The sequence below is a fragment of the Dermacentor albipictus genome, chromosome 4 (genome assembly GCF_038994185.2).
Source record: "Dermacentor albipictus isolate Rhodes 1998 colony chromosome 4, USDA_Dalb.pri_finalv2, whole genome shotgun sequence".
In the NCBI taxonomy this organism is placed as follows: Eukaryota; Metazoa; Arthropoda; class Arachnida; order Ixodida; family Ixodidae; genus Dermacentor; species Dermacentor albipictus.
Genome location: NC_091824.1, coordinates 122070642 through 122096739, shown reverse-complemented (window position 1 = coordinate 122096739; position 26098 = coordinate 122070642). Strand labels below are relative to the sequence as shown.

General features: G+C 46.8%; 2 protein-coding genes across 10 annotated transcripts in view; one reads left to right on the top strand and one right to left on the bottom strand.

The window, feature by feature from the left end:
- Positions 1 to 26098, bottom strand: part of LOC135917787 (neuronal acetylcholine receptor subunit alpha-10-like) — a 314970-nt gene that overhangs the window by 141821 nt on the left and 147051 nt on the right. Inside the window, exon 2 of the mRNA XM_065451392.1 lies at positions 23534 to 23559. The gene's annotated coding sequence lies outside the window, so the exon portion shown is untranslated. The remainder of the gene's footprint in view (positions 1 to 23533; positions 23560 to 26098) is intronic.
- The window catches only part of LOC135917786 (uncharacterized), a 126187-nt gene that overhangs the window by 67865 nt on the left and 32224 nt on the right, over positions 1 to 26098 (top strand). The window contains exon 4 of one of the 9 annotated variants that reach the window (XR_010569409.1): positions 8680 to 9202. The exons of 7 other annotated variants lie outside the window; for them this stretch is intronic. The gene's annotated coding sequence lies outside the window, so the exon portion shown is untranslated. Of the gene's footprint in view, positions 1 to 1981; positions 2096 to 8679; positions 9203 to 26098 lie in introns of those variants that run through there. One more of the 9 variants, XR_010569410.1, reaches the window with a different exon arrangement.

Sequence of the window (26098 nt, the reverse complement as noted above, 5' to 3'; positions counted from 1 at the left end):
CTACAATTTTAGTTGGCCGACGATATCTTCGGATCTCTGAAGCCATATGCCGTCGTTGCGGCTATTTCGCGCCTGTAGCGATAGGTGGCGCCGACATCTCGAACGTTTCTTTCGTTAGGCTTCGACTCGTTCGAAACGAGAAGCGATCTCCAAAACACCACGAAGTCATCCATAATACTCTGTCGTCGAAGCGGCCTGAGACTAAGCGAAAGCCGTTGACACAGTCATTTGCTACGAACGAAGCGCATTTTACAAAAGCAACGCCAAATTCAATTCGAAGCGGGCAGCCGGGACCGCCGCCATGTTTCCCGCAAACCACGCAAAAACGCTGACGCTAACTCGTTTGCGTTGCGTACGCCCGCTATACCCGCTATTTCATTTAGCGTTCAGCGCATGCACAGTGACGACCCGCTATATTTTTTAGCGTACGCAATGGCATAGCGTACGCAATGGCATAGCGTACGCAATGGCATAGCGTACGCTATACTAAAACTGTCTATTGAACTGCGTTCACCGGGTCATCCTCACACGCTTTCACTCATACGGAACCTCACGGCTACGGCGCCTTCAGAAGTGCGTCTGCAGTGTCCATATAATGCTATCGTAATAAAATTAAAAGAATTGTTTATGAACTATGGCTCCGGCTTCATTACATGGCATCCTCCCTGCGGTGATCTTGAAGCCATTTTCACGATTGCAGACCACTCTTAAAGAATGTAAAAGAATGACAAGGAATGCGCAAAACAACTGCATCTTCTCAATGCATCGGCATAAATTTGCTTAGTGCTCACCGAAATGTCCGTCTAATAAGAAAATCATACTACGTAAGTTATTATGCTTACAGGGGCGTTGTGGAACGCTGATAGACGACTGAAAGTGTAAGTCTTTCACGTTCTTAGTCCGCCAGAATAATATGCGCCCCAACCAAGATTTCTACTCGCCATCTTGAGCGTGCGATTCCTTAGAAGCATTGCTGCTACTCGATCACTATAGTAAGACATGTCAGCGCAATAAACTTTTTATGGGTGAACTGGAAGATCTACTCAATTTTATTGTGCTGTGCTTTAAAAATAAAGCGACGTATGGGTTACACGCACACCGGAGACAACAACAATGAAAAGATGGAATAATGAACGAAAAATGTGATAAAAAATAGCCAAAAATTCGAAGTTATGTGATTAATCGGCGCACTGCGGGCACGAGGACGAGCTACTGAAGCATAGTGTCTTGTTGGAGTTGTGCAACCGCTCCATCAAGCCTCGAGCTTACGTCATTCCGTCTTACATTTACTCGGCTCTTACATTAGCCGGAAACAACGATCGAGTCATATGAACAAATGAAGCTGCGTTCTAAAGGCTGGATAAATTGATTGTTAACAGAAAAATCGCCTCGCACCGTGCAAAGAAATTTAAGCTGCAGAAAATAGAATGAAGTAAGCTTGAAGCGAAGTGGCAGCTACGGGGGCATAAAAAATGGCACGACGACGCCACCTAGCGTCTATGCCTTGTTCACGTGGGACAGGACCGGGAGGTAGGAAATAAATAAAAGTTCACGCGGGAGGCAGGACCGATTGCATTATCCGCACTTCACGACGGTTTCCAGAAAGAAAAAAAATAACGAAGACCGCTGCTGTCAGTGAGAAGCCTGATAAACAATGGGATCCCGAGGGAAGAAAGGAGAAAGCGCGATTGAGAGAGAGAGAGAGTAACAGAGAGAAAGTGAATAAGAAAAGGCTCTGTAAGGGGCTTGACAATGAACCTGGAGATCAACGTCAAGCTGTCAGGACTGGGTTATACCCGCGGTCTCGCCTCCTGCGCGCTTTGCCCATCCATCACGTTTGATTCGGGCTCCCGACTTGGGCTATCTTCGTGCGTTCCACTTCTTTAGTTCCTTCTCTCTTTTTCTCGCATTTTGTTCTACATATAGTCTACAGCTTGTACACGGTGTCGATCAACGGCTGTTTACGTATGTTTTCCGCCAGTCACGGGAAAGCCTTTCAACTGGACCGAAAAAGGCGTTCTTGGCTGATGCCGCTATAGACAAGTGCCTAGAACAGAAGTGGAAACCAGGAAGAAAAACAGTTCACATCACAAGATTCTGCTGGTCGGACGGAAGGTACCTCTGACGGCCACAATTTGAGCTCTTGTCTTGAATTTGCGCTGTGTTCTGCATTGAGTTGTACATTGAAGAGATTCGAAAAAAAGAAAAAGAATAGGTATCAGTTTGGGCAGCGCCAAACAGGCAACAAGGATTGCGCGAGTGAAGCTGGCCAACTCTAGCTCAACTTTTATAAAGAAAGAAGAAGAGTTTCAATTTAGTTGCTCCAAAAATAGGTTCACTTGAAAGCCGATAGTCATTTTGTAGGAGAAAAACAAAAAGTAAACACATACTGGACCGGCTTCTTACGGAAGTGACAGGGTGACTGACACCGTCTACAAGGCTTTCTTTCTTGAATGCATGATTTTGGTACTTCCATGTTTGGCTAGTCCTCGCGCCCACCAGAGTGGGCCAAGTGATCAATTTTCATTACTGTCTGAACGAGTTTAATGGACGTGTATGCTGAATGACTGAAATTACAGATTTGTACATGCACATGTTCGGTTGCTTAGTGGCTATGGTGTTGGGCTGCTAAGCACGAGGTCACGGGATCGAATCCCGGCAACGACGTCCGCATCTCAATGGGGGGGAAATGCAAAAGCACCCGTGTACGTTAGGTGCACGTTAAAGAACCCCAGGTGTTCCGAATTTCAGGCGTCCCCCACTACGGTGTGCCTCATAATGAGATCGTGGTTTTGGCACGTAAAACTTCGTAACTTAACTACATACATGTCTTCGGAGGCGGTGAATTGACTTTCATCGCTGTCTGATGCCATTTAGTTCAGTCAATTTACCCCCAGAGATTACAGATTTACTGAACTGTGTAAGAAGCAATAAAATATATTTAATTGTGTCAGCCTGTTAGAGCTTCAAAAGCATGCAAACCGATGTTTTCGTAGGCGCCTTTAATTTGGCGGCTGCCCATAGAATACTTATAAAAGGTTTCGTTCGCTTGCACTCTTGTCGTTCTATTTGTTTATTCTTTTGATGTGTGGCCCTTTATGCCACACTATATTTTTTTTATTTTTACGCTGGACTTTAATCACATCGAATGAGTTTTATTTCAGCGTTGATTTAGATTCTACTTTTGTTACCAGTGCAAAATATTTGGTATCGAAGCAAAGTGCATGTGATTTAATTGAATTTTTGTAATGCGCCCAACGCCATCATGCTAATGAAATATAAAAGTCGGTAAAGTCGAATCGCAAGATTCGATGAACAAAGTTCTAAGCTTATAACTACTGAGTGCAAAGCAAGTTGATAGGGTTTCATGTTACTGTTATTTGTGTTGTACTGTTCGTTCAGACTTCTGTCCAGGTTTGCGGGCTTGACTTTCGGCAACAAATTTTACCGTCCGGTAACGCTGTAAAAGAAACGAAAATTACAGAGCGCACTTAAGGGAGCCTTTAACTGCCACCCATGATTTAGCTATATATAACAGCGGGGATGGCATTGACTTCAAAGCAGCATTCTTCGACCATAAGATGTACTTTTCCATTCGATATTGTTTCTTTATTTCATTTTACTGTTAGATTTGGTTAGACGGGAGGACGCACACATCTGCAGCTGAAAGGATTCCATATGGCTGCCTTTATGAAGCGACTATTTCGCGCAAACTAAATACGTTTTGCCTTTTTTGTTAGATTACATAACTGAATTTCACACTGAACAGCAAAGAAAGCCTCCCTTTAATATAGAGAGTGAAATGTAGAAACAAGGAAAGCCAAGGAGGCTAACCAGCTCAAAGAAAAAAAAAAAGAAGTAGTAAAAGAAAAAGAAGAAGAAGAAGAAGCAGGAGAAGAAGAAGAAGAAGAAGAAGAAGAAGAAGAAGAAGAAGAAGAAGAGAATTTATTAAAAAGAATGGTCCGGCAATTTTTGTTGTGGCGGCCTCAGGTGGCGTCTCGCAGTCCTTGGACTCGCGCGGCGTCTTCGGCTTGCCGGATGGCCTAGAGCTGGTCTTTCAACTCCAAACTTTTGAGAGCCTCCTCCCAGCGACGCCGATGCCGACGGAGAGGGTCCCCGGTGGCTCCCGCAGCCGGGGCGGCGTCGGGAAGAAGCGAGCTCGAGGCTTCCTGTACGCTGGTAACGGCCGCTGTTGTGGACGCATCGCGAATTGAGGTGGTTTCAGTACCGTTGTTGCTGCCACATTCCCAGAACATGTGTCGCAGCGTTGCTCTCTGTCCGCACGCTTTACACGCATCGGTCGGATATAATCCTGGGTAACAGTGCCATAAGACGGTCGGGCTAGGGTAGGTGTGTGTTTTAGTAAGCGTAAGCTTACGGCCTCGATCCTGTTTAATTTATCGTGCGGTGGCGGGAATGTGCGTCTTTCGAGTCTGTAGCGTTGGGTGTGGTCTCTGCGCGTGGTCAGGCGACAGCTCCACGCCCATTGTGGTTCGTGCTGCTGCATTTATGTCTTAGTGTCCCGATCCGGCAGATCCGATGCCCCGCTCTGGGGGCGACCCATGAAGCGCATAAATTTACAAGCGTGCCGCAAAGCTACTCGCTTTGCTGCCTGTAGAGGCTGCACTGCCTCATGTTACGCGTTCTTGAGGTTGAGCCAACTTCAAAGGATAGCAATAAAAAGTTAATTCTTTTAAAATAAATGTTTACTAGAGGACAATAAATTATACACTAAATTATGCTAAAGTAAGAATTTATAATTGGCAAGGAATAATAATAATAATAATAATAATAATAATAATAATAATAATAATAATAATAATAATAATAATAATAATAATAATAATAATAATAATAATAATAATAATAATACTTATTATTATTTGTTTTCAAAACAAATATACACTTGTCAGGGAAGGGAAAGTGAGGAGCAAGCTATCGACTACTACCGAAAGGGTCACAACGCCTGCCTACTCTTCAGCAAGAAGGAGACAGAAACACATAACTTGAAAATAGGAAGAAGGGGAAGAAGGAGGAAAGAAAGAGCAAGATGACAAGTCTCAAAGACTAAACCAGAACACATATAGTACAGGTCACGCACAGTAGGGCCCGTAACTGGAAGTCACGCTTCTAAAGAATGTTGAAACAGAAGAAATAGGGTCTGAGGTCTTGTCGTTTGAAAACAAAAATAAGCTACATACGGCGACCTAAGTTAGTTACTTCTAGATAAGTAAGGAAAGCGCGCTGAGCCAGACTGCGTCAAGACGCATAACCATTTGTCTACAAACATTCGTCAGTGCAGGTGCCACTTGAAGACCGTTCCCATGGCTCGTCACCAAACAAGGCTATGAAGGCACTTCTTCATCCTTGTCTCTCTCACCTATCGCATCCCCTCGCCCCTATTAAATAAAGGGTAGCCAACCGGAGATAATCTCTGGTCAACCTCCCTGCCTTTCCTTTGCTTTTCTCTCTCTCTCTCTCTTTGTATTTCTTGAGGGAGACTGGCCTACGTGAACGCCTTTGACTTGCTCAGGCATTCCGCGTGCGTGCGCGAACTCACAGCGGTTTTCTTCCCCTTCCATCCATCTCTTTCTATTCTTATCTTTCTATTACCTCTTTCTAGTTTGTCAAGTGTCTTACACCGCAGGCCAAGAAGGTGATAGCCTCTCACTAGCGACGTGCACTGCGCTATGAAAGCGGGACACTCCAATAACAGATGCTGAAATGTCTTGCAGCAGCTGCAAGACGTAAACGATTCACTGGCAACACGTCCTTGTCGGTATAAACGTTCCGACACGTTCACATAGCCAACCCTTAGCTTGAGTAGTTGTGATCTAGCACGATGAGGCAAACGTCGACCTCGAACACGGGTGGGAACGTTCCATTTGCGACGCGATTGTCTGGATGCTGCTTAAGTAGGTGGTGACGAATCGGAAGAGAGTGTAACCATCATTGCAAATACGAATAAAGACGACGACAACGACAGCAATATAAAATATTCTTTTTTGATGCTGTTTGACTGCGCGTCTGCGAAACTGCTATTGTCGCGAAGTCATTCTGTAAATTAAAGTAATGCAGTCAACAATTAGTCCTCTTCTGAGAAGACACTCAGTAAAAAGGAGAAGGCGCCAGCGAATTAAAGATAGCCTCTAACCAAAGCCAACACTGAGTTATATTATTGCATGGACGAACATATAGGGAGAGAGAGAGAATGAAGTAGAGGTGAATTAGCTAGGTTTTGCCCTGTTTGCTACCCTACATGTGGGGAAAGGATTGGGAAAGGATAGATAGATAGATAGATAGATAGATAGATAGATAGATAGATAGATAGATAGATAGATAGATAGATAGATAGATAGATAGATAGATAGATAGATAGATAGATAGATAGATAGATAGATAGATAGATAGATAGATAGATAGATAGATAGATAGATAGATAGATAGAGATGACGAGTCCAGATTATTCACACGCAATAAGCAAGGAGCAGCGTATATAGAGTATCCCACATGACTTGAGCTAAACATGAAAAATATGTACATTCCAGGTAGCGGGACAGAACCAAGGTAATGTTCTTTGTCGTCGCTTGGAGATACGATTATTGTTGCATGCCGCTCAATTACATAATTACTCTTCATTAACAAAAGTTTCAAACCTTTTAACTACATGAAAAGTCTGAATGACAAAATTGTAGAGCAACATGAAAAACTCCCAACACAGTTTTCTTTTGCTCAGTACGTGCTACATAAGAATGTACGTTTTCCCAAGCATGAAAGATGCCCGTGAATACACGAAAAACTGCCGCGGGACTGGCCTCTCGAGGCACTCTGCTTGCATTCGCGGGTTTCTCTCATACTTGAAAAAAACCCTTGCATGCTTTGAAAAACACAGTGCAGGCTTCCCTGTGAACCCTCTGCGCGATCTAGTGCTGGCGCCGCAACGTCTCTGAAATGCATGGCGTGCCGGTGCAGGCGCTGAGAAACGCATTATGCGGTGGCCAGGCTCCACTCCCACGCTTTTTTTCTGGACACGCTGCGCTATCTGGTGGCGCTGCAGAGAAGTCCGCGCGTGGCCTCCGAGACGAGAGGCGTGGAGTGCTTGCGTGTGTGAACACTGATAATTGTTCCCTCTGTGGCCGCACACCCAGTGGCACCTATCCAGTGACCCAAGTTGGCAAGACGTGGCACTGAAGAGCGGCACGTAGCCAGTGCGTTCATGGCGCAGCTCGCTAAAGTGTTGCCGTGAAATACGTTCGGTGGAAAGTGGCAAATGTCTAGTGCATTCATGGCGCAGCGTTCTAAAGCGTCGGGATGGTCCTAAAGGAAAGCGTGAGTAATGGGTCAACAATACAGGCGGGCTCCTCTCCCCCGGCACTGCTGGTCATGCACACTGGAAGGGGCACAGGGAAGGGCCACAACGTCTGCCGACTCTCGGGAAGAAGGGATAGAAGCAGGGAAGTGGAAGATGGAAAGGAGGGAAGAAAGGATGAAAGAAATGACAAGATGACGGATCACAAGTAAAAGAGTGAAAAGGACTTGAGTGCATACGGCAACGGAACCGAAAAAGAAATCGCTGAAGATCGCACTATTTAGAGGGTGATAACGGTGTTAGGTGCACCCAATGTGCTTTCGATGCACCCAGAACCCCCACCATGTTATTCGCTTCTTGGCAATGTAGGCAGCCAAACGCGCGTCGCGTCACCTGACGCCAGAAGAGCTTAAACAGTGACTTGCGCAACATACATAAGATAAACAGGCACATTTATCATAGAGCATGTTAAGCAGGTAACATAAAGCATGTTACATAATAGCATTTGCGCCAATGCACGTCATCTGGTAATGTTCCTGAGTGTTTGATGCGCAAACTTCAGATGCTGATGAGGTGCCAGAATTTGCATGCTTATATATCAGAACGGCGTTTTAGTAAAAGGTTGTGCTTTTCTGGGGGCCTTGCTTAAGGGCCGCAAACACAAAGCGCTCAAAGCAAGGAGATATATATGGCACCTCAAAAGCGTGTGACTGAACTTTCGGCTTCTCGAAAGACTTGATTGTCGACTACGAGTTTGCTTAACGTGTATTTACGCATTTTGTAATCTTTCGGTTTATTGTCTAGTTACCCAGCCTACTAGCCATGCGTTTTCTTTTTCTCTTTTTATTGCTCTACGAAGTACAGCTTGCTTAACTATGCTTGGATCGAAATGAAGCTAGTTTTTCTTCGGAAGAAACTATGCGTCTGCTTTGATTCTAGCCGTGCCTTAGGGCTTTGCGTAACCTCAGACATATCTGCTGGACCGAAAAGAGGTGCTCTCGTCCTGCTCGCGCATCGCCACCATATACCATATGAGCGTTTCCCTCTCTACCCCTCGTACGATACTCACTTAATTAAATATTCTTGGCGGCATGAAAGCGGCCTTTTAACTGCTGTGGTCATCAAAATCACAAAGCGTGCTCGCGACGCGCAGCTTCCGCGCAGCGCAAGCTGTCGCTATCATTGCTCGAGCACGCGTCGACCATGTAGAGAGAGAGAGAGAGAAAAAAAAAAGAGAACTCGATGATAGACGCTGTCCCGGAAACGAGGAATCGATGTTTGGGTTGCCCACACCGAGCGTTCCAGTCCCACGTGCAATCTTGTAGTGTAAATAGCTTTTCTTTCTGTTTTTTTTTTCTCTCCCCTCATAGGAAACCCTTTCTATATTCACCGAAGCCTCAAGTATTCCAGTTCACTGTGGCCAAACTCTCTTCTGAGACAGCACTAGAGACTTTCGCCTTTTTTTCCCCCTCTCGCCTTTTTTCCCCCTCTCGCCTTCCGTTTCTCGCTCGCCAACCGCTCTGCTGCCACTGCAGTATTTGTTCATTTCGGCAGATTATTCGGCTGCTCAGGAATTGCTGACGCCGCCTCTCTCCCCTGAATCTTTTGCCCACCCACACCTTTTCTTTTCTCTCTTTCTTTTCCCGCTTCGCTCTGGAACACGCGGCGGTTCATCGCACCTCCTCGCTCTACCCTCCTTGCTTTTATTGATTTATGATCGCGGTATTGAGCGCGAACTGGGTCAAGATGTGCTTCCAAGCCGCACCACCGCGGCCCGTGTATACTACAGTTCTCCGGCGTTGGCCCGCCGAAGCATCGAAGAGGGGAAACCCCTCCTCCCCACTCCACTTGGTCCGAAATTCGGCAACGGCTGCCGGCGGCTTCTGAATCCTAAGCAGGCAAGTATCTCGTAGTATACTGCATCGCTTTTTCTTCTTCCTTCTTGCTGTTTAGCAGAAATTCGGACATCGTCTTGTCGCCCCCCAAATATAAACACTCGCTTGGTCGCTGTGGGGTAAAGTTGTTTCTTTCTCCGAAATGAAGACGAACAAAAGTATGCCGTTAAACAACGATAACGCGTGCCCAAAGCTTTATGGCAGAATGCTGGGGGCAATGAATGCTAGAAAAGGGAGGTAAGGAGGAGCAGGAGGAGGAGGAGGAGAAGAGGGACGACAGGATCACCGTGAAACAAAGACGACAAGGAAGTCAAAAAGCAACCTACACAAAACCAACGAACAAAAAAAAACGCACTGGGAAAGAAGGCATCGCCAAACAGAGCTCCAGCGGCAAGCCTTGGGTAGTGGTCATAACTCACGCTCGACTGCCAGACGTGCAGGGTCTTTGACGTTCGCATGGCAAAAGCAAACTGAGAGCGCGTGGCGGCTCAAGTCGGGACGTGTTTATTAAATTTGCGTCCACATCGTCGTGCTCAAGATGAATGTGACAGTGCGATGAATGGTGAGCTGTAACAGTCTGTCTAGAGGACTGAGGGAAGAAAGAAATAAAGATGGCTGAAGGAACCATTCGGGACAGAAGGGGTGTTCCCCAAGAAGGATGACATATGAGGCAGCCGCTGAGGGACAGCATTAACGCTGACAGCTATAGTGCGAAAACGTGAAAACACTGTAAACCATCGCATCCGAAGCAAACAAGAACAGGCGAATGGCGGCTAAAAACGCTGTAGTGAAAAAAAAAAGAAAATTCCAGAATGCTTTTTTTTTTCATTTCAGCGACAATGGTGGCCTTTTCTTACCAATACATACTGATAAGGTTACACTTGTCCCATTTGGATTCTAAGCTGAAGAGTTATGTCCCGGTTAAGCAAACTTATCGCTTCTGAAATTCGTGCAAAGGCTCCGTCGTATCTGATAGTCTCTTTACTAGTTGTTGATTCTCCATGTTTCCTACGTGGCTGTGACTATATATGACTACACTGTCAATACGATAATGAACCCGCTTATACACAGAATTGTGATAAATAGAATAGAAATGCATAATGACAATGATTTTTTGCGTTCTGATTTACGGGCCTTATGCAACACGTTACACCCTGGCATATTCTTCTAAATCTTGTCTGAATATGGAAATTTACCTTGGAGTTTCGTGCGAAGGTGTGATGTGATAACTTTATTTGGAATCCGGCGATTTGGCGGCCCGGGCCTGGTGCCGCCTAGATGGACACTGGGAGCTGCTGCTCCCGTGCGGCTTCCTCGGCTGGCTGGACGGCCCAAAGTTGGTCTTGGAGTTCTGAGCTAAGCAGCACGGCCGACCACTGCGCCCGTATATTTTCTGGGGAGACTGCCATTTTATTTTGGTATATTTCGCATCACCACAACATGTGTTGAAGGGTGGCTCTAACAGACTTGCATAGTTTGCACATATCGCTCTCGTATATATCGGGGTAGAAAGTTTTTAGCTGCACGGGACTCGTACAAGTTTCTGTTTGTAGTCGCCTCGGTGACAAAATGCATATCCATCGGCGCTTGGCCCTTTTGCAAGTGAAAGCATTCGGCTCTCGAGCTGCAGTTGCCCATGTGGACGAGTGCAAAATCATAGAGCGCATCATAGGAAACACAGAAAAAAAAAAGAATTTGATGTATGAGCCTCCCGAAGTTAGTTCGACGATGACGCGACTCCCGGTATACTTTATACCAAATATGTCACGCGGTTCTGAAGTTTTTAATGAATTATCAAAAAAAAGGGACAACAACCACTAAGCTGACTTCAGCGATCCCACAGGCTCTGAACTCGTGTACGAGGCTCTCTCGGCAGAAGATCGCTATTTTGCCATCTCGCTCACTTGCTCCTCAAATAACAGCAGTATTTTCCCAACAACTACTTCAGTGCACTCCTCACAATGTCGACATTGTCAGCTAGGTATTGCTCAGTGTGTCCTCCGAAGTAGGTCCGCAGATGCCACCACGCTATGAGTGGGAGTGGTGCACAAAACCCCGCACAAGTTTTCAATTCTAAGATGAGCGATATCGCTGTGGGTAGCGCGCCCGGTTTCCAACAGCACATTGTCGTAAGGGCGTCAGTTTTGTCCCCTCTGGTTGTGGTCAACGAAGTTTTCTTTGTCTAGGCCTTAAGTTGTGGATGCAGCTCAGGTTGAGGAGATAGCCTAACGACAACGACGGAACGGAAAGGACAGAAGGAGACAGTCAAACCAGTTCGGGGTTTCTAATTTTAACTGCTGCCGCAGTCATCATCATCAGCCTATTTTATATCCACTGCAGGACGAAGGCCTCTCCCTGAGATCTCCAATTACCTCTGTCCTGCGCCAACGGGTCCCTCTAGTGCCTGCGAATTTCTTAATTTCACCCCCCCCCCCCCCCACGTAGTCTTCTGCTGTCCTCGACTGCGCTTCCCTTCTCTACCCTCGACTGCACCCATTCCATAACCCTAATGCTCCACTGGTTTTCTAACCTACGCTTACATGACTTGCTATCTCCATCGTTTTCTCTTAATGTCAATTAGAACATTGGCTATACCCGTTTGGTCTCTGATCCAAACCGTTCTCTTTCTGTTTCTTAACGTTATACCTAACATTCTTCGTTCCATCGCTCCTTGCGCGGCCCTTAACTTGTTTTCAAGCTTCTTTGTAACACTCCGAGTTTCTGCGCCATATGTTCGCCCCGGTAGAATGCATTGATTGTACACCTGTCTTTTCAATGATAATGGTAAGCGCCCAGTCAGGATCTGAGAATGTCTACCGTATGCACTCCAACCCATTTTTATTCTTCTATAAATTTCCTTCTCATGATCGGGGCCCCCCGTGAGTAATTGACTTAGGTAAACGGACTCCTTCACAGGCTCTAGAGGCTGACTGGTGATCCTGAACTCTTGTTCTCTTCCCCTGCTAATGATCATTATCTTTGTCTTTTGCATATTAATCCTCAACCCCACTCTTAGACTCTCTCTGTTAAGATCTTCAATCACTTGTTGTAACTCGTCCCCAGTGTTGCTGAAAAGAGAATGTCATCTGTAAACCGCAGGTTGCGGAGATATTTACCGTTGGTTCTCACTCCTAAGCCTTCCCTGTTTGAATACTTCTTCCAAGCACGCAATAAACAGCACTGGAGAGATTGTGTCTCCTTCTCTAACCCCTTTCTTTATAAGTATCTTCCTACTTGTGTAGAATTAAGGTGGTTGTGGAATCTATGTAGATATTTTCCAAGGTATTTACGTAAGCGGTCTGTACTCCTTGATTACGCAATGTCTCTATGACTACTCCTTGTTTACGCAACGTCTCTATGAGTGCTGGTACCTCTACTGAATCAAATGCTTTTTAGTAATCTATGAAAGCCATATAAGAGGCTTATTGTACACTGCGGATTTCTCGATAACCTTATTAATGGCATGGATGTGATCCATTGTAGAGTATCCCTTCCTGAAACTGGCCTGTTCTCTTGGTTGACTAAAGTCCATTGTTGCCCTTATTTTATTGGAGATTATTTTGGTAAACATTTTACATAATACTGGAAGTAGGCTAAAGGGTCTATAATTTTTCAATTCTTTAACGTCTCCCTTTTTGCGGATTTGCATAATGTTGGCATTCTTCCATTTCTCCGGGACCTTTGAAGTCGACAGACAGTTCGTATAAAGGGCCACCAGTTTTTCAAGCATTATGTCACCTCGATCTTTGATTAAATTGACTGTTATTCCATCTCCTGCTGCTTTTCCCCGTTTCAAGTCATACAAGACCCTTCCAACGTCATCACTAGTTATAGAAGGAGTCTCTTTAATCTCTTCATCACTACTTCGAATGGAAGTATCGTGGCTGCTCTGGGTACTGTTCGGGTTAGTACAGTACCCATATCTTCGAGATTGCTGATGATATTACCCTGCTAAGATTTCAGTGCACACATTTTGGTTTGTCCTATGCCAAGTTGTCCACTCACTTATTTCATGCTGCCTCCATTTTTACGGCTTCCTCAGTCTTTCTCACATTATAAATTCCAATGTGCCGTATTTTCCCCTTGCTGATCAGTTTTGACAGTTCGGCGAATTTTATCTGATCTCTTGAGTTGGACACTTTCATTCTTTGTCGTTTCTTTATTAGGTCCTTTGTTATTTGGGAGAGCTTACTGGTTGCCTTGGTGTCTTACCTTCCACTTCGATTGCTGCTTCTGAAGCCAGCATAGTTACGGTTTCATTCACTACCTATATGTCATCTTCATCTCTCTGTTCTAGGGCTGCATATTTCTTTGCAGGTACCAGCCTGAATTGGTCTGCTTTTACCCTTACTGCGTCGAGGTTGGCCTGTTTCTTCCTGACCAATTTCACTCTTTATCTCTTCAAATTGAGGGGAATCCTAGCCCTCACTAACCTATGATCACTGCACTTTACCCTACCTAACACTTCTACATCCTGCACCCTGCTGGGATTGGGAGAAAGTATGCAGTTAATTTCATTTCTTGTTTCAGCATTAGGGCTTTTGCAGGTCCACTTTTTGTTACTATGCGCTTCCTGACGAAGGTGTTCATTATTCGCAGCTTATTCCTTTCCACGAATTCTACCAAGATCTCTCCTCAAATGTTCCTAGAATCGACGCCGTAGTTGCCAATTGATTGTTCACTAACCTGCTTTTCCCCCACTTTTGCATTGAAGTCGCTGATTACTACCGTATGCTGAGTTTGCGCTTTTTTCATCGATAATTCGACATCTTCATAAAACTGATTTATTTCATCATCATCATGACTGGAGGTTGGAGCGTAGGTTTGTACGACTTTTATTCTATAGCTCTTATTAAGTTTTATTACGACTACTGCTATCTTCTAATTAATGCTATAGAATTCGTCAACGTTGCCCGCTATGTCACTATGCATTAAATATCCTACTCCGTACTTCTCCTTATCTGGAAGTCATCTATAGGAAAGGACGTGGCCATTTGTCAGCTCTGTATAAGCCTCACCAGTCCTTCTAACCTCACTAAGGCCAATGATATCCCAAGCAATGCCTCAACGTTCCTCAGAGTCCTGCTAGGCTAGGTTCACTCCAGAAAGTTTGGGTGTTAAACGTTGTCAGGGTCAGTTTCTGTTGATGGCCTGTCCGGGTACTGAGATTCTTGGCACCCTCTGCTGCGTTATGGGTCTGACCGCCGCCTTGGTCAGGTGCTCCACAGCTGCTGGGGACTGGGGGCCATTGGTTAATCGAATTAGTCATTTGGGAGGGAGTGGCCGAATACTGCGCCAGGGAGGATAATTCCTGTTCTGATGAGGGAGTGTCTTTTGTAGAAGCTTAGTAGGTCTTCCTAATTTGGTTGTACCTGGATTAGTATAGCCCCACTGGCTCTCCGCATTTTTGCCGGAGTCAGGCGCTGCTCCAAGCCTGGAGATGTAGTGTACTGGAGGAGGTGAATTCGACCTTCCCATCTTCAGATTAAAAATAAAAATTAAAAAGCACGAGGATTCGAATTTCTGACTATGGCAACCAGGCATCGAAGCTAGCTCTGTCAGACAGGCCTGCAGGCTGTGAGGCCACCTTAGGTCGGAGAATTCCAGCCCAGGGGATCATACATTCCTGAAAACACGCTTGAATTATCCGCAGATAGACGGTTTTTGATAGCGACAGGCATCACAACGTAGTATTTCTCAATGGTTCTAACATAGTGGCTCCGGCATCTCCTGTACGCATGCGGCCATGAACGCCGGCTAGGTATACAATATATTTTCGGCAAACTTCAACAGCACTTAAATCGTGTGTGAAAAAAAAGTTTCAGCGCTTACCGGGAATCCACGAGCCGCGTATGCAAGCAGATGCACCCATCATTTTACTGTCGTGTCTGCCTGCCTCTGACGTCCAAGAAGACCTTTCAGAGCGAGTCGGAACTGCTACGCCCACGTGTTTTCAGCTGCCTAAGGCCGAGTCATCGGGTGTGAGAAGGGTGCATGGGCATATACGTATATCGAAAAAATACACCGAAACTTTAGCTGACGGGCAAATGCAAAGAGTGATGGGACCGGCCACCAGAACAATGTGGTTCTCAGCCGCGCATAAACCAGACGACCTTGGAAGCGGCCTTTATATATGATTGGACAGCGCTTGTACGATGCCTCCTTCAAGCTACGACAGCGTGTGTTATCAGTTAGACATGGTTTGCACATTTCACCCGGGGAAGAATTCGACATCCTTCTTGCCGCCGCACTTGCAATACCTGCAATACAGTATTTGCGACTACACGCTCGTGATCTACGGGAACACAAAAGGAGACACGCGAAAAAGAATATGAGTGCAAATGTATATATTAAGAAAGAAGTGGACGCAAACTACGACCGCTTTTGACGTGATGAAAATCTGTATGTGGACTTTACAACTGGCGGTCGCTATGTTATTTTTCCTTATTCTTTGCATAATATTGCAAAGCTTCTCATCACTTTTCTCTCTTCGTTTTGCGCGGCAATTTTCGCATCACCCAATCAAGCACGTTTCGGCGGCGTGCTTCGGAAGTTGCTGCGTATAAATTCTTGTACCTTTATTGTGTTATAAAGCACCTGCCGTGGTTGCTCAGTGGCTATGGTGTTGGGCTGCTGAGCACGAGGTCGCGGGATCGAATCCCGGCCACGGCAGCCGCATTTCGATGGGGGGCGAAATGTGAAAACACCCGTGTACTTAGATTTACGTACACGTTAAAGAACGCCAGGCGGCCGAAATTTCCGGACTCCTCCACTGCGGCGTGCCTCATAATCAGAAAGTAGTTTAGGCACGTAAAAGCCCATAATTTAGTTTAATTATGTTATGAAGTGAACAGTGCTAACATATATTCATTCATTAAGTGACAGAAGCCGCAGTGACATAGGTTACGCGGACAAAAGCGATGACACCAAATCGGATTTGGTTGCTCCTAAAGATGACCAAACTCTGCAAGTTGTCGCGGGCAAGCGAGCGCGTTGAGAGACGTTTGGCGCGTTTTGAATTTGCGTTACCGAGGCGCAGTTAGGCTAGGCTCACTCACGCAGGCGAGAGGTCCAGCGGACAAAAAACACGCGAAAGAAAAATTCCCCCAAGGGTATTATAATGCTTTCGCATTCCCACAGGTAAGCAGCCTTAGGTGCCTCCACCGAAATTCTTTATTTCCATCCCGGAATGCGTGTTTCTTCAGGCGAAATTGCAGCACACGCTTGAGGTAATCACATGTGTGGAAACTCTCTTCGCTCGATTTTTCTGCGCTTCAAATACAGCGCCTGGATGGCCAGCAAGCCTTCGTACGGTATGCGTATCGGCGAGCTCCTTTGCCGCAGCGCCCTCCTTACAGCCCGCTGGAACTTCTTTCGAAAGTTCCAAGTTGTTTTGAAATCCTGTTCGTCTCATCTGGGACCCGCGAACGGGGCTTTCATTGGTAAATAATCAACTCCATCTATGTAGCCGTCCCTTTCTTTCGTTCATCCATGTTGAATAGCCGTCAGCATCTGCGCGATTCTCAGCCCTCCCCGTCGTATTGAACGCTTGACGGGACTGCGCGACACCAGGCGACAAGAACAAGTCTCTTTCCCCCTTTTTCTTTCTCCCTCTCTATCTTTCTCAGTACTCTCTCTACGCAGTGGAAATCTCAGCCGGTCCCCGAAGAAGGAAAGAAGGAGTACGCTCAGCTCGCGAGACTGCGTAGAAGGCGGCGAGGCAATCAGGGCCTGCCGTCCGGTCTTCGATGACAGTGGGACCGATCCCAGCGGATCGCAAGGCGGCATCAGTGGAGGTGACGGAAAGCAAAAAGAAAGGTGCGAACAAGAAAACTACATTTTTTTCCTTTGCCCGGAGGCAGGAAGAGTCTCAGGCTCATCCGGTGCGCTGGAAAGGGGGACGACACTCGCAACGGAAAAGAAGCCTCTCTCGCAGCACACATGGGTGGACCGAAAGAGAGCCGAAAGAGAACCGACTTGCGAAAGAGAGCCGACGGGCAAGAAGAAGAAGAAGCATGAGACCTTTGATGGTTCGGGACCTCGTCGTGTACACCGGCGGGCCGGGTACCGTGCTTTCTGCCACGCTGTTTTCGGCGCTGTGTCGCCAACAAAGCGAGCGTCAGACGCAGCTGTCGGACAGCTACCGGGCCACTAGGGGTGCACCGCTATTCGGCGTGCAGCTTTCGTGAAACTGGACAGCATTCGTGAAAGCGGATCGGGCAAGGAGTAAGAGCGTTGTTGAAAGGTAAGAGAGGAAAGAAAAGAAATCAAGAAAGGAGAAGCGTAAGAAAGAAAAGGAATACGCGCAAATTAGGTGGCCGTGGGAAGGACGAAACGAAAGGAACGGGTGTACGCATACGCCCCATGTGCATGTATGACGCGTACGAGGACACACTGTCGGGCAGGCAGGCAGGCATTCGTGGATAAGACATGCTTCCAGGCCGGAACTGCTGCCATACGAGTGGTACAATAGGTGGTAGAAGTAGGGTCTGCGAGGCAAGCCTACTGCAGATGCCCGCATTGCGCCTGTGCATGTGTGTGCGCACCCTTAGCGTCTGGAAGAAAGCACGCTGGATTGTATAGTGGGAGGGTCTGCTGGAGCAAGTTTGCAGACGTGGGCAGGGTCGGTGCGTGGTTGTTTGACGGACAGAGGAGCAGGGGAACGAACCCTTCCTTGTTTTCTTTTTGCACTTCCAGTTCCGGTTACAGTGGAGCGCGAGTGTGTGCTGGGCGCTGCGGGGCACTGCTGGGCAAGGCTTGAAGGCGAGCCGCGTGCGCGCTTTAAATGCGGTTTGGTGGTTTACTTAAACGTGCACGCTGAGTTTGTAACCTTAATACGGATACGAATACGAAGAACTTTATTAAAATCATTCTGAGAAGAGCCGCCACATCAGGGCGAAAACGGTGGGCTGCTCCTACGTGGGGACAGTTAGGCCCAACCTAACCACCGCATCGCAGGCTCTCGGGACAGCCCGAAGCTGACGATGCTATTCCGAGCTCTTGATGGCCGAGTTCCACTTCTGTTCAGTGATGTCCTTATTCTCACGTAACGAGGCACATCGCCAGAGCATGTGATCTAAATTACATGTCCCTCCGAAGCTGGGACGCTGAGCTAAAACGTCCGGGAATAAACAGTGCATAAAGGCCAGATAGGATAAGAGTCAATCTGAAGCATGCTAAGGTTTGTAGCCTGAGGTCCTGTGAGCTTTTCATGTGGTGGAGAAAAGATTCTTCTCTCTATATAGAAATGTTTAGGGAATTTATTAAACGTGAGCAGAATGTCCCGGAACTCTTGGACATTGGACTGTGACAAGGCTCCTCCTCCCGCGCGGAGAGTTAATACGTGCGCCTTGGAGTGGGCAATGTCATTGTGATTGGTGAGCGAGTCCAAATTTAGGCCCAAGTGTGCCTGTAACCAAGTGACCGTATGTGGAGTGATTGCCCTGTTCCTGAGAATACTATGGGCCTCTTCCGCGATGTAGCCCGAGATGAACGCTTTGAACGCCGATCTAGAGTCTTTGTATATTTGCGTTTTGTTGTCGTTCAAAAGAGCCAAAGCAACAGCAACCTGCTTCGTTTTAGAAGAAGTGGTACCAGCCACCTATGCTGCCGAAACAGCATGGCGTCTGTGACCTGTTGCCACTATGGTAAAATGTGACGAGCGGCCATATTAAGCCACATGAAAAAGATTTTTAACGTACAATGGCGCGGTCTCTACGGTTCTCAGTTGAACCATTTACTTTAGTCATGTTTTATATTTTAGCTCAAACTATGTTTCCGGAAAGAAATGTAAATGTGTCAGTAATGTTAAGGTTTATGTTATGCTTAAGGGCCATGCTAGTTTTGATCTTCCGGCACACTTTCGGCGCGTCCTATGCAGCGCATTTTTTTGTGTGAATAGAAAGCTATTGAAAAATAAAACCTTCAGAAATTGCTTCACTGTATTATTTTACGTTAAACAAGACGAATCATATAGTGAAATTTTCCATGAACACAGAAATCACGGTGATGTAGGTTGATTGAGTGAGTGAGTGAGTGTCAACTTTATTATTAGAAGGGGTAATGAAAAAGCACTCTCAACGTTGTTCATGAATCACCACGGAGAAAGAAACGTTTTCCTTAGAGACATCGTGCGCTCAATCTTTCCGTGTACTGACAACAGCGCGAGATCGCATAGCCTAGCCAGCGGAGGAATAATATGGAGGCGTTACGCAATGGCAGTGCTTTCTAGTCATCGTTTACCTCGAAGCAAGCGCTCCAATGTTCTGTAAAATAGGTAGTAGAACTGCGTATGCCATGCGTGAGTATAGAATACAATGGCGAAGACCCACAAATTATACGTTTGTAACGCTGTCGCAAGGGTTCGGTTATCATGTTAAAGCGAGCCACGACATGCACGCTCGTCTGTTGCTGTTCCGAGTGTCGTATCATTTCCTTCGTAGTCCATGCGTCTGACGTCGGAAGCGCCCTAAGGAAGATGAAACATCCGTAGCGCCGTCTGGTCAAAGCGCGGTGCCTATATGTGTTAACGTGCGTTCACGGCTTCTGAAGCTGTAGCATTGAGTTACAAGGGACACTCATCTCCGTATTCTCAAACGATCCTCGACTCGAAGCTCTTCCTCCTCTCCACGGAGTTGAGAACAGCGCCGCCCCTCAAATCAAGAAGACGCTAAATTGCTCAAGAACAGCCGTGAGGTTTCAATGAAGTGCAGTGACCATTTCTATAGAGCAGAAATGGTCACTGCATGTATTCTTTTGAGTGGAGGTGAGTCTGGAATGGAGGGACGCTCTAACAATACAGGGACCAGCCTTCCTACGTTGACCAACACCATGACCTTTCTTTTTAACCTATACTAGAGATAATAACGTTGTTTTTAGAGCGCAAGGGCGGTTGGCGATGACGGGCTAAGAAGAAATTTCATGAGTACGTACATCGCCGTCATTGCCATTGCTAATTCCAAGAAACTGCAAGACGCCCCATAGTTCATGCCATAGTAGCACTGTGGCTGTCATGGTACATTGCGGTGTGCCAGCGAGGCTCAAGGACGAGACAGCCAGTTGGCCAAACGAAATGAGCCCCAGTTTATCCTCAGACACGCTTATATAACATCCGCTAGCACATAACATACAGCGGCCGTCATCAAAGCCTCGTTAGCAAGGGGACCTGCATTCATGTGTTGCAGTGCGGGCGGAATGACGCCACAGTGGCGTCCTGATTCTGAGCACGAGATTATGGTTTCGATTTCCTGGTCACCGCATTCCTATGTAGGCGGCCGCCTCCCTGCCGTAAACGTAGTCGTGAGCCAAACACACAGCGCAGTTTTTGAGAAGTCAATGAGCGCCGCCACTCGGCATTGAATCGCACTCATGAGGTAACGTGAACAGTGTTACCACATTGCCGCTGCTATTCATCGAACATCCTCACCCGAAACACAGCATGCATTGCACGATCTCTTCAAAAGCATAACGTGTATTAAAGGCTCCTTACGCTCTTGAGTGTTCGCCGCTAGCGCCCACGGATATATATTGGTGAACGACAAGGAAGATGTATTCTTTTTACTATCTCTTTATAAAGTGAGACTTACACTTCGACAACAAGTAGACCTTCAATATGCATATTGTGTTGCTAGAGATTTGCAGCGCCTGCAGTATGAAAAAAAGTGGACAGTTCCGTCCGCAAATGAACGAAAGGTCATACGAATTCATCGATTCCTCCGGCTTCGAGCTCATTTACAATGACAGCAGCTGTAAGAGGGAATGCCGCCATCTTGCTTGCTTGCTCGCTTGTTTGCTTTCTCCGTACACCGCGGCGCTTATAGCCACTTCCATTGACCATCTGCACAACAACGGCTGTTTCTCTGGGGTGAACGATACTTCGTCTTCGTTTGCTACGGCATTGCTTGCTAGGGCTTCCGAAACACATTCGCGGACGCCACCTCTCCGAAAGTCTCCGTGGCGCGTAGTACCCCGAACAAATAGGTGGTGTCTAAAACATGGCGTACATGACGTCTTTCGGTTCCGCAATCACTTCCGACGCATGCAGTTCGCCGAAGCAGAGCCTTCGAGGTCTGTTTCTGTTATCCAGACGGAACCATCGCTGCGGCGTGGAAACAGGACAGGTCCTGTTTCCAAGAGCCAAGGCTGGGCGACAGCGCATAGCAGTTAGCGCGTCCGGCTCCCGGATTGTGCATTGCTGCCGGGGCATCAGTGTGATGATACCAAGTTCAAGAGGACCCGCCGTGACGGCGAATTGTCTATGGCGTTCTGCTGCGGAGCCTGAGGTGCCAGAGAAGGAGTAGATTTTAATGAAGCGAAAGGAGGAGAGGTCGGTCTGGAGAGTGTGTCTCTAGCTTGCTACTCCTCACTGGGTAAAGGAAAGTGGGAGATACAGGGAATGGTAGACGGCAGATGATTGTCCCCGGGTACAATTCCTGGCGGCGGCGGCAGCATTTCGATGTGGGAGAAATGCGAGAACGCTCGCGTGCCGTGCTTTGGGTGAACGCTGAAGAACACCGGGTGGTCAAAATTAATCAGGAGCCCTCCACCAAGGCGTCTATCATAGCCACAGTGTTCTTTTTGTTATAACCCCGTGAATGAATGAATGAATTCTAGGATGTGGGCAATGTTTTCTTTCTCTTGCCATATGGCGAGGATGAAGCTAACGACGAGCACATCTGGCCTGAGAACAACACTTGGATGACGACGGTGTAATGAAGAGGACGGACGCTGCAAGCCCAGATTTTAGCTTTTAAGGGGACCCTCCCCAGGTCTGGCCATTTCGGGCTGCCAAGCGCAGTGCGTACAATGCGCGTTAACGATTGTGTCAGCTAAGTACCACATACCTGCGCGCTACTTAAAGAGCTTAAATATCAGACCAAACGGCATTTGCCCTTCCAGCCCGAGAGTCCACGTCAATTGCACAAGTGCGCCTACGATCATGGCGGCGTTGTGACATCACTCACAGTGACACGTCGTCACTTCGAGGTGACAACTCACGGTGACACGTTACTTCGAGAAATATTTGAAGCAACATCAGTTATTTGTTTAGCCTGCTGCTTCAAATAGACGAATGGAAGTTTAGATAAATAATAGACCATACAAACCGAATGTCTCAGTGTTTTTCGTTTTACTTCTTACCGTAGCAAGAGATAAGCATTTGCGCTTGGTCTGCGTGTTCCCATGCCGCACAGTCCCGCACGCAGAGAACGAAACTATGTTTACTACCGTGTTCCAGCGCCGCGATTATACTTTTTCATTACCTCGCGTATGCCTTAATGCTCGTCATTGTTGCACTGACTTGTACAGCTAATCAGGTGTTCTCGTGCAGAGCGCGCAAGATCGTCCGCTGCGTATAACGAGAGAAACGCAACAGATCGCGCGCGAGACCGTCACTGGAAGTGCGCCACTCAGCAAAAACGCGCGCACGCGCGCGCGGGTGAGAAAGAGCGAGAGATAAAAAGAAAGGCAGGGCCCGGGACGTATTTGTCCCGCGATCATCTGGCTCCGGTATGAGAGAATTCTGGGAGTGAATTTCGGCTTGTGAAGGCTGGATGGGGCAAGTGGATAGAGTGTCTATGTTGGCGATGACGCTCGCCTCCTGAAATAATTGTTTCGCGGCCCTTCAAGTATTTCCATCTCCGCTATAAAAGACCTCAATAATAATAAAAAAAATATTGCAGTAGAGCACTGCTTAGATGGCGCGTAACAACTTCGAGCGCGTAACAACAATTTGCTGTGTGACCTGGTGAAGGGCCCTTTAAAGCTATAGATTGAATTTCTTCCAACTAGAAAATAAAATCTAGTTGTAATAGTAGATTACCTTCCTAGTATGCCAAAAAATCCAGTATTACTTCGAGAAGAAACAAGTGAGAAATGACGCAAAAACAAAAGCAGGCCGGCCCACGCTGCGTTGAAGTTTCCGCACCAGCTCGTCGATTGACGTCAAGGATTGCGAGAACGTACAATAGGACCTAGTTAATTTTCTTATCAGTAAATATGAAATAAAGTTTCTTTTAAAGGAGCCAAGTACTGAACTTAGCAGGTTTACAGAGCATTCAGTGTACCACAATGGAAAAAACACGAAAAAAAAAGGTTATTTAAGTCTGTTATGTCACACTGACGTACAGGCGTTGGTTTCTGGTGCAAGATTTCCAAAACAGAAGTTTGACATCAATTATTCCTTGTATCAATGAAAGCCCTAACGCAATATTATTGAAGGCTCAACTTCAAATTATTCTTCAAATTAGTTTAAATTTCGTTGTTGCTTCTCTCCAGTGTTTATTTTACTATCCCAGGCATGAATAACAGGAAAAGAAAATTCCCAACTCACCATAGAAGAACTGCTGAACAGCAATCCTGCGGAGGAGAAAAATAGAAGGTAGAGATTAATGATGGCAGGGGAGCCGACAGGTGCCAGTCACAATGAAGTACTATTCTGAATACTATTCGCAATACTAATTGGTCTAAGGTACGAGGGGCGTTCATAATGTTCACCTTATTGGTACCATAAATTTGGGGACAGGAGTACACGATAGTAATTGAAATGAGCACATGACTCTCTCGTTTTAGCGAAATATAAAAACTGTGTTCCATATCGCACCGTGAAACAGCACTAGTGCATTAAAGTATTTGCATTTCAAGAAACTCAATGCCAAAAATACTCACACCCAGATGGTGGCGATGTGCGTAGACCGTCACTAGAACCGCCACCAGCTCGGCTTGAATCTTATTGGCATCGTGTCTTTTGAAATGCAGAAAGCAAATGCCGAAGTTCGTGCTTCAGTCAGCTTTTCCGACGGACGCTGACATTTTCATTTTCCTGCCCTGATGGTGTTCCGCAATGCTGCACAGAACGCGAATCTTATATTCCGCTAAAGCTAGAGAGACGTCGGCTCATTTTGATGCCTGTCGTGTACGCCTGTTCCAAATTTATGACACCAATAATATGTACTTTATAAAAGCCGTCATACTGTTCTCAAAGCCCGCTGACGAGCTGTGGTGCTTCAACCAGTGTCTACTTCGTTGTTAGACTGCGCATAGCAATTGCGCTACTTGCTTAACTCTGACATTCAGGGATAATAAATCCTACCTACTGTTTCTTTTCTTTTTTTATTTTTCACTGCAGGATGTTGAAACATTGCCTTGAAAGCATGGCCATGACGATGCAGACCTTACAGCAACAGCACAATACAAGAAATTATGCTTCGCACGCCAGGGTATTGCTGCAATGCTAGAACTAGATATTTTTTACGATTGAAAACCAAGGGAAATCGACCACTATGTATGTTTTTTTACGCCGCATGTTATGAGCCTCAACACGCGCGTTGAATAGAAAAGATTCTCCCAATACCAATACTGGGATACAATTTGCATCAAAATGTTTTCTTAGGTAAGCAAGCCGATATAGCTTTATTTTCATTTGCGATACGGGAAAGGCAGACTGCGATGGAAACCATGGCTTCAACAATCTGGTAGCACGCGCGAAATCGGAAGTCATATTGAAAGCAATCTTATAGGTGTCTGAAGCGAGGGTGCACTCATGCGTGGCAAGATTAGAAAGAGAGGGAGAGAACTCTTTCATGAAAGCTGAAAAGGTCTACCTGGTGGCGTGCCTAGCATGCCACTCCATGGTGGTATGATGAAAAATGAAACGATATGCTATAACACACACACACACACACACACACACACACACACACACACACACACACACACACACACACACGCACGCACGCACGCACGCACGCACGCACGCACACACACACACACACACACACACACACACACACACACACACACGCACGCACGCGCACGCACGCACGCACGCACGCACACGCACACGCACACGCGCGCGCACGCACGCACGCACGCACGCACGCACGCACGCACGCACGCACACGCACACACGCACACACGCAAAGCAGCGCACTTAGCATGCTGAATTAGAGTATCTCCTTAAGACCAGTGTATCGCAGAAAAGTTAATGGCGTCTTCATAGCTCTGGACGCACAGGCGGCACGAGTCCATGGGCTAGGCACATCCACGAGAGGAGAACCGCCTTACGCTCCAAAAGAGCATTCAAATGTAGCACATGGATTGCACCTTGAGCTACAAGCGTGTGGCAAGGTATCGTCTGTGTTTGTGTTCGCTCGCAATCAAGCACAGTATCAATTTTCTCTTACAATTACAGCAGTTTTTAAACATCATCCTTCCCTTTCATTTCTGCGGCTTCAGGCTCTCTCCCGTTATATCTCTCACCCTTTCTTCTGGCCGAGCCGCGACAGTCGCTCAGTTTCTATGCTGCTGCAGTGGTCTACCTACGAGGTCCCGGGTTCGATTCCATGCCACGGTGGCGGTTGTGTTTCAGTGGGAGCGAAACGCGCAAGAAACGCTCACGCACCGTGCTTTGGCCGTACGGCAACTAATCCCAGGTGGTCAAAAAATCACTCCGCGGACCCCCACTACGCCCCCCCCCCCACCTGTGCAGTTTAATGACATTAAACTGCACAATTTAATACGATGATTCGTGTTCCCACAGACCATGTCGAAATGCAGGAGTTTGTGGACAGTTGTCTTTTTACATTAGTCTCGAGCGGCCCTAAATGAGGAACGCTGGACACGGCAGCGCCCCCTTGCTCGCCCTCTTGAGGCGAGCGAATGGGTGCTTTATTCTGCCGCCTTGCTCGCTTTTGTGCTAAAGATACAACGGGAAGAGCCGCGGAGCCCTAAAGATGTTGTCATTAGGCACTTGGCTTGAGAGCCTGCAAAGCTGGGGACGACGAACCTACTTTCTTTAGTATATGCTGTTCGTGGTGCTTGGAAAAGCATTACGGCGGCTAATTACCGTTACTGCCGTATACATAAGCGCGCGAGCGCCGTATTGCTTCTTCTTCTT